Here is a 9,233-nt window from a genome sequence, read left to right on the forward strand (position 1 = left end):
GTCGCTTTAATTTTGGAAGGACAGGTAGAAGGGAAAAATTGTGTAGGCAGGCCACGTTTGGAATATGTAAAACAAATTGTTGGGGATGTAGGATGTAGAGGGTATACTGAAATGAAACGACTAGCACTAGATAGGGAATCTTGGAGAGCTGCATCAAACCAGTCAAGTGACTGAAGACAAAAAAAAAAAAAAAAAAGTCGATAGACAGGCCAATACAGGTCAGTCTAAACTGGTAAACAACGACTTAGAATAATTTCGTTATAGTTGTAAGACATCAAATATTGTGATCAGTAAAACGATTCGTTTACTAGGGGAACTTTAAACCCCTATAACTTTTTATCGAATGCGCCTAGACCAAACCCCTTTTGGAGCTAGGCGTTTCATAACTTTTCTGATCTTTTGGCGTGCCCCAAATTTTTCTCAAATTTGAGGGCCCTTGCCCGAAATTTTGGAACCCCCCTTGTCAGGTGTCTGAGCACTAGGAATTGGGCGTAGATTACGGAAACAATAGTAGAGACATAATCCGCTGAGTTCTATGGAGGAAGAGATGGAGATAAATCCACCTGGATCATCAAAGACTTCATTCAAGAAAGGCTGGAAAGTAGCTGAATCTAAAGGTGCTAAACGAGCCAGGGCGGGCTCATCCGAGGAGGAGGATGTCCCGCCAGCGCTTAAGGACGTGACTTACAGGCTGAGACATACACTGGTACAGTTGAGGCAAAGCCTGGGTAAGACTAGCCCGGCTTTTTTAAAGATCCATGAGAGAGAGTTGACTGAAATTTATCATGAGCTGTAATTGGTAAATGAGATGTCCGGGAAAGAAACCAACACTCAGGGGACCCAGACAGATAGACAACAAATATGTCTAGACTGACATACTAGAATTAAAACTCACTGATGAACAATTGGTTGAGAGGCTACCGAAAAGATGGTCCACTTGGGCCTTGAACAGATTAACCCAAGTCTCGGTGGTCGACTCGGGAGACGATAGCTGGCATTTCATTGACGTCAGCAAACAGAGACCGGGTAGTCAGTATAATGGCACTAAGCCGGGTGCCATGATCATTCAAGACTCCACGGTTTTAGAGGACGACAGTGTTACCACCAGAGGTACTAGATACACAGTTGTGTACAGTTTGGAAGATGGAGATAGAACTGCTGCGACACAAATTATCAGGGCTATGAGACGTGTGGTCGGCAAATCTGAGTCGGCCGTGTTTGTCGTCCCCTCGGGACAAACGGGGTACGATGATCCGCAAAATTATCGTATATCTGCTGCGTGATGAAACTTCCGAGGATGATACTTCCCAATTTGGGCGAACAAGCCCGTCGCAGATCCAGGTCCGCCTCGGTGCGAAGAGGCACCCCACCCTTGGCAGACAGTAAGACAGTTGTCGTCAAGGCACCCGACAGGTCCTACGCGGACCTGCTTCGTACAGTTAAGGATAGAGTATCCAAGGAGGAAGTCGGCTATGTCCTCTCCATCAGGAAGGGGAGGAATCAGGAGATGGAGGTCCGAATCCTAGGGTCTCAGAAGGCTGGCGAATTTACTAATTTGCTGCTTGATCGAGCGGCTGACCTGCAGGTAGATCTGAGGACCAGAGGTGACCGGAGGACAGTGGTGCAAATAAAAGATCTTGACTGTGACACCACTAAAAAAGATATCAGCGAGGCGCTCGATTGAGTTCTTGGGACCTCGGAAAGCTATCGCATTTCTTCGCTAAGGGGTGCCTACGGCGACACCAAGAATGCAACGGTTATTACAACACATAGAGGGGCGAATAAGCTCGTTGAAACGAGGCTCAGGGTGGGGTGGGTAAACTGCCGCACCTATATAAGGACTGAAAACGAGCGCTGTTACCGTTGCTGGGGGTCCGGGCACGGTAGTAGGAACTGTAAGGGTCCCGACCGAGGAAATCTCTGTTACAACTGTGGCGGTGCGGGTCATCTTATCCGGGAATGTCGGGAGGCGATTAAATGTCTGAACTGTAGTAGTTCCGAACATAGAACCTGACTGCAAGAAATGATTAAGTTCTTACTTGCGAATAACAACAGGAGCCTCCTTCCTAGTGATCTGGTAGAGGAGATCGCTGTTAGAGGAGACTATGATTTTGTGGTGGCAACGGAACCAAATGTATACGCTGCAGCTAGGACGCAGTGGGTGCCGGATACGGCGGGAGACGTGGCTATCCGTAGGATCACAGGGGGTACGGTCTGTATTATAGGGCCGAAGGAGTGGTGGCCGTTGAACTTTATAAATATATATCTTTGGAGTGTATCTTAGTCCAAATATTACAATAGCCAATTATAATAACAGGATGACTCAGCTACAGCGAATTGCGATGCAGTCCCCCAAGAAGGCCATTATATTGGGGGACTTAACTGCAGGACGGTCGCTGCGGGTGTGGGGTCCTCTAATGCGCGAGGGGAGGTGTTGGAGAACTTCCTGGCGGCCACCGGGACTGTATGCCTTAATGACGGTACCCCCACATACAGGGCTAGGGGTCATGAATCCGTCCTCGATTTGGTGATCGTGGATGGTGGAATGGCCCCAAATTCAGTTACGGCTTAAGTCTTGGACGGGGAGACTGGGAGCGATCACCTTGTGGTCTCCCTGGTTATTGTTGAAGCTCCTACTGTGCTTAAACCTATGTTTAGACTAACAGAATGGCAGATTAACAGAGTCGTCGAACGAGCAGCGTATAGGATCACAGGGGAAGGAAGGCCAAACCCGGAGGTTCTGCAAGACATAATTAAGGACGAGATTACACAATTGCCAGTCACTGCCCCCAGACACCATCCAGTCTATTGGTGGAACTCGGAAATAGCAGAACAAAGGACGGTTCTCCAAAGATGCAAAAGGACGGCCCAAAGGTTTAGAACAAGGATGGGCCTTACTGTTGAAAGTGAACTGGCGATGAACGATTATAGGGCGGCACGTAAGAAACTAAATTTTATGATCAAGAAGACCAAAAATAAAAGTGGAGGGATCTATGTGGGGAGCTGGATGCCGACCCCTGGGAACGCGCCTTCCAGGTTGTCGCTAAACATCTCGGGAGGCGTCTGCCAACACTTAGCAAAGAGAAAGCGACTCAGCGGATGACGGTGCTCTTCCCACGGGAAGAGGAAGCGAGGACTGGTGTGGTCCTGTGTGGAGGTGGCAGGTTCACACAGGACGAAGTGACTGCTGCGGTCAGTAAACATAAGGATAAAAAGAGCCCCGGTCCCGAAGGGATCCCGTCGGCGGTTATTAAGGGCCTGATGAAGCGTATCCCATGGGAAATGACCGATGTAGTCAGTTACGGATTACAGCACCGTTTGTTCCCTGACTGCTGGAAGGCGTCCAGGGCAGTCTTCTTGCCTAAATCCGGTGCAGATATGGGTACAGAGACATATCATCCTATTAGTCTTATTAACAATATGGGCAAAGTTGCCAAAAGGCTGGTGGCGGCCAGACTAATTGAGGAACTAGAAGACCGAGGCAGCCTGCATCAAGAACAATATGGGAGGGGCCGTTCCACTGTCCACGCGATCAGAAGGGTAGTAGACTGGGCGGCAGAGGTTCGGCAGGGCACCTGGCGAACCAGAAAGATTCCTCTTGTAATCCAGTTGGACATTAAGAACACATTTGGTTTCGTTCCTTGGACAGCAATTATGCGTGCGCTCACCAGGTTAAATATCAGCGATTACCTCTTAAACCAGGTAAACTGTTACTTGAACAATAGGGTGCCAGAGGTGTCTACGTTGGAGGGTGTTGAGAGATACCGGATCTTCGGTAGTGTCCCGCACAGGGGTCTGTCCTGGGTCCCCTGTTATGGAACGTATTTTATGATGAAATACTCAGGTTGGACTACCCGGATAGAGTTAAAGTTATTGCCTACGCAGACAATGTGGCGGTGTTGGTCGAGAACAGGGAGTTGGATGTCGTAGAGGCCAAGGCCAATCTCTCCCTCCGACTAATTGATGACTGGCTGATAAGCAACAGTGTGGAGGTGTCCCTCCACACTTAAATACACTTGTCGTCAAGAGCAAGTGTATCCTCTTCACGGGGAGACGGAGACTTCGTGGAGTCAATGTCATGATTCGTGGAGAGGGTATCGCCAAGGTCAATAGTACCAAATACCTCGGCGTAATAGTTGATAAACATCTGAAGTTTGGTGGGCACATTAAGTCCGTGTGTAAACGCGCCCACCATTACAGCTATTAGGGGCTTGTTTGCGGGACACTCCATACCTAGGGCCTCTATAAGAAGATTGATTATGTCAGTAATGGTGTCTTCCGCATTATATGTGGCTCCTTTATGGGCGGAGGCAATGAACATTCAGCGTAATAGAGGGAGGCTGCAGAGTATGCATAGGTTGGCTCTACTGGGGGTGGTGTCGGGATATCGTACGACTCTTTGTGTGTTCTAATGTCGGTCCCACCTATAGATCTTCAGGTCAGGGCAAGAAGGCTCATGGAGGAGGGTCACATCAAGGTTGAGGTAGAGACAGTCACAAGAGTGGAAAGCTAGGTGGGCTGGATCGGCGGTGGCTGTTTGGACCAGGCGCCAGATATGTGACCTGGACGCCTGGTTAGACCGCTATCATGGAGAAATTGACTTTTATATTACTCATCTCATGTCTGGACATGGCTGTTTCTGCCAATACCTCAATTGTATTGGAAAGCAAGACATTGACCTGCGATTATTGTCTGGGCGTGGACGATGCAGAACACACGAGCTTTGAGTGTCACAGGTGTCAGTTTAGACATGGATCTGGTATGGATAACTTGACGGTGGATGGCTGCTGGCCAACGAACAGAATTGGAATAGATTTAAGAGCTTCGCTAGTACCATTCTCTGCATTAAGAAGATGGAATCGAGGGGTCGTGAAAGATAGTGTTGTCAATACAGTATAGGGCGGACAGCCTCGCCCAGGAGGGCCAGCATGCTGAGGTGTGCTGGCTTCGATGAAGGAGTGTGGACTCCTGGGGAATCTTTCCTGTGGGGTAAACAAAAGACCTAGTCCCGGCTGGTGGGGTTGGTCTCTGGGGGTGCATGCGCTCCTGGGATCGGCTCTGCCAGTTAGAGGCAATGGCATAAAGACCGAGACCTGCTTCCTGTCATGGCGGGGGGGGGGGGGAGGGTGTGGAATGGCATAGCCGGGCCACGTTGCCTCCTGGCGGGGATTTGAGGCAGGCGAATTAAGATCCGACACCGGGGGGGTTGACCTGCCGTGCCGGGCATACAACCGGTGGGTGGGGAGACCCCCTTAGAGTTTATGGACACGTCCATGGGCAGAGTATACTTAACTGGATGTCCTGCCCAGGGATGTAGGAAAAAAAAAATGAAAATAAAAAGTCATTGGCCAAGCTGACATTTGTGATGCAAGTGGTAGTGTCTTAGCCTTTCATCTGGAGGTTCTGGGTTCAAATCCCAGTCAGGCATGGATTTTTACATGCTACAGAAATTGTCATTCATCTCATCCTCTGAAGCAATCAATACCTAACGGTGGTACCAGAGGCTGAAAAAAAGAAGAAAAAAGTCACTGGCCTTAATTTTTCTTTTAGATGTTTTTTCTTTTCCTCCCTTAGTATTTCCCTCTAGTATTTTTTCTCTAAAATTATAAATAACATATTTTTATCTTAATGTAAAAGTTATATTATTTTTAACTAAACTCATCTAACTTATGAGTTTATTATTGATGAACTAAAATCTTTTTGATGAACAGAAATAAATCCAGAAATAAAAGCTGTAATATTTCATTGGCTAGTGAGGAAATGGTTTCAATTAAATTTTAACAGTTAGATGTAAAATAAGAACTAGTAAGATTGTGTTTCTTTTATGATAAATATGTAGATATACATTACTGGTATTGCAACACTTGCATTAGATATTTTTTACTTGTGATTATGCTGATAAGTATTTCATAAACTGTATATTAAATACAAAAATAAAAAATTGATGACAGCAGATAAGTTATTTAGGTTTATGTTGCTTAATACATTTTTAAGTAAATAAAGATCTCTATGAATCATGAGACCTTGCTGATGGTGAGGGACTTGAGTGCTCAGTAATACAGAAAAGCAAGACTGAAGGTGCAACCATATTGGAGAGGTATCTGTTGGGAGTCAGATTAAAGAATGATTCCTGAAAGAGGGCAGCAGCTCTTTCAGTAGTTGTTAAGGCGTTGGGCAAGAGGACTTAAATGGCCATATCAACATCACTCAATCTTCTGAGTACTGTGCAGCTGAAAACAATGGAAAACTACAGCTGTTTTTTCTCCAAGAAAATGTATTTCTACATTTTCATGTAACAAAGATGGATGTGCCTTCCTTGGTAAAATATTCCAGAGGTAAACTAGTCCTCCGTTCGGATCTCCAGGTGGGGACTACTAAGGAAGAGGTCACCAGAAAGTTAATAACATTCTACGAGTCGGAGCATGTAATGTTAGAAAATATGATGAAATAATTTCTGCCTTGGTTTATTATCTTGGTTGAGTTTATATTACTCTAAATAATTTATTGTTTGCTAGTTCATTCACATATAAAAAGCCTTACTTCAGTTATCATATAAATTATATTTATTATAATCTTCATCTTATAATTCATGTATATATCATTATAAAATTAATCATACATTTGTAACAAACACAAATGAGTCTTCGAAGGATGGGGAGAGACTGGTTATTCTAGTGCGGGGCCAGCTTTTATAGTGTGGATGGAGCGAAGTGATCCGCCAGGAGCTATGTGGGCCATACAGAGACAACATAACTGCCCGCCAAAAATCATATGATTTTTTTTTAACAATGTAAATGAAATTATCACCAATATATTACAGATATAACATAATTACAAATAAGTTATATACATGAATATAATATAAATGTGAAATACAAATATTTAAATTAAATTATAAATGTTAATATAATGCTTATGAGTATGTAAATCATATCATAAGAATATAAATCAAATGAAATTACAATAACATATAATGAAAATGATTACATCAATAAAAAATATTACTTAAAAATGTTATTTAAATCAATCACTTGAGATTGGTAATAGACATAATTTATGGAGGTCTTAGACCTCTGCCCGCCATGACAAATCATAATTGGACAGATTGATAAGAATTTGTTTGCATTAGTGGTAGTACATCACTACAACCGATGTAGCTTTGTTCGTTTGAATGTTCTGATCAATATTATTGTTGTTTGTATCTTTAATACTATTTTGATAATCAGGATTCTGTTGTCCTTGTGAATAAGGTAATGAATGCATTTAAATTTATATTAATGTTAAGATTTGTTTTTGGTACACATGATTTCCTTTGTTGTGAATTGAAGGTTTTCATTGCCATCTGTAGGTTTTTTGTAAAGCCAAATTGTTGTTTTTTTAGGGGTTATAAGTCTTCTGGTTAAAAAACCTTAAGAAAATGTGCCATATAAATTGGTGGAATTTAGAGAAGCTTGAGGAAGATGAGGTAAAGAAGATTTCTGAGATCATCACAAAAGGTCTGGAAAAAAAATAAGGTAGAAAATATAGAAGAAGAATGGGAGAATGTTAAAAGGAAATTCTTAAATAAGCAGAAGCAAATTTAGGCGGAACAAAGAGAACTGGTAGGAAACTTTGGATATCAGAGGATATATTGCAGCAAATGTATGAACGTAGAAAGTATAAGAATGCTATTAATGAAGAAGGTAAAAGAAACTATCAATAATTATGAAATACTATAAACAGGAAGTGCAAATTAGTGAAAGAAGAATGCATTAAAGAAAAGTGTTCAGAAGTGGAAACAGAAATGATTTTGGGTAAAAGAGATGGAACATACAGGAAAATTAAGGAGAATTTTGTAGTACATAAATTAAAATCTAATGTGTAAAAGGTGGTACATCGATTTATAATACGAAAGAAAAGGTTGGTAGGTGGGTGGAATCTACTGAAGAGTTATATGGAGGAAATGAATTAGAAACTGGTGTTATTAAGGAAGAACAAGAAGTCGAAGAGAATAAAAAGGGAGATATAATACTGAGATCGGAATTTAATATAGCATTAAAAGATTTGAATAGCAGAAAAGCTCCTAGGATAGACCGGATACCTGCAGAATTACTGCGCAGTGCAGGTGAGGAATCGATAGATTATACAAACTGGTATGTAATATTTACGGAAAAGGGAAAGTTCTGCCAGAGAGTGTTATTGTCATGATACCAAAGAAAGCAGGAGCAGATAAATGTGAAAAATACAGAACATCCTAGCTTATCATGCATGAGTATCTTATCATGCATCCTAGCATGAGTAGCTTAACTACTCATGCATCAAAAATCTTAACTAGAATTCTGTACAGAAGAATTTTGTGGACACTCGATATGTGTTCAAATCTTCAGTTAAAAGTGTAAGTGTGGTCAGAGTGCAATAAATCATGAACTTTCAGAATATTGTTGTTTGTTTTTGAAATGGAAGGCCGGTTGGATATCTGTCGTCATCTTTGACAGATACGCAGCCAGCTTTGAATTTTGTTGAAACAAATAAAAACATCTGACTGGCTCATACATTTAACCCCGAAAGCTGTTGTTAAGGGTTCATAAGTCTCTGAAGCTGATTTCCCAGTTTTCAAACAAATTTTGACACAAACTTGTTATTCCATCTTTTCATCTATTTTACAAAATCAATAATTCGTCGGGAACAAAAAACATGTCTTCACTCACCAGGATGCCATTCTCTACTGAACAAAGAATTGCAATTATCTTTTCAGGACGTTTCAAGGACAAAAGCAGCTTCCCCTTCCATACCTATGGGCAACCTACCCCTTCTTATTGAGGAGTGGTGATATCTGCCTTAAGTTTCCAATCAAAACTCGTAATATAGATTGTACAAATGGCTAATAATATTTTTAAATACAATTCACTTTCATGTTCATTTATACTGTTAGGGTTTGTACATGATGGAAGTTGTACATGGATTGCATCTCAATGAATGGTGCATCAATTAAAAAAATACTCATGCTTAATATCCAGATTCACTATCACATGTAATGCAACATAAGCTGTGCTATAATATGATATCTATGCAATATTCTTACTTTTTTGACCCGTTAAAATAAATATACTTTTTATTTTCATGCACTATTAACTTTGTTGCTTCATGCTCAAACTATGTTTTCAACCTTAACTACAGAAGTTTGTTAAAATATTTTGTTTCTATCAGAACAAGTAAAATTTGTACTAGTTTTTTGATGTCTTCATTTCATTATC

Source organism: Lycorma delicatula, chromosome 7, assembly GCF_047948215.1.
Source record: "Lycorma delicatula isolate Av1 chromosome 7, ASM4794821v1, whole genome shotgun sequence".
Lineage (NCBI taxonomy): Eukaryota > Metazoa > Arthropoda > Insecta > Hemiptera > Fulgoridae > Lycorma > Lycorma delicatula.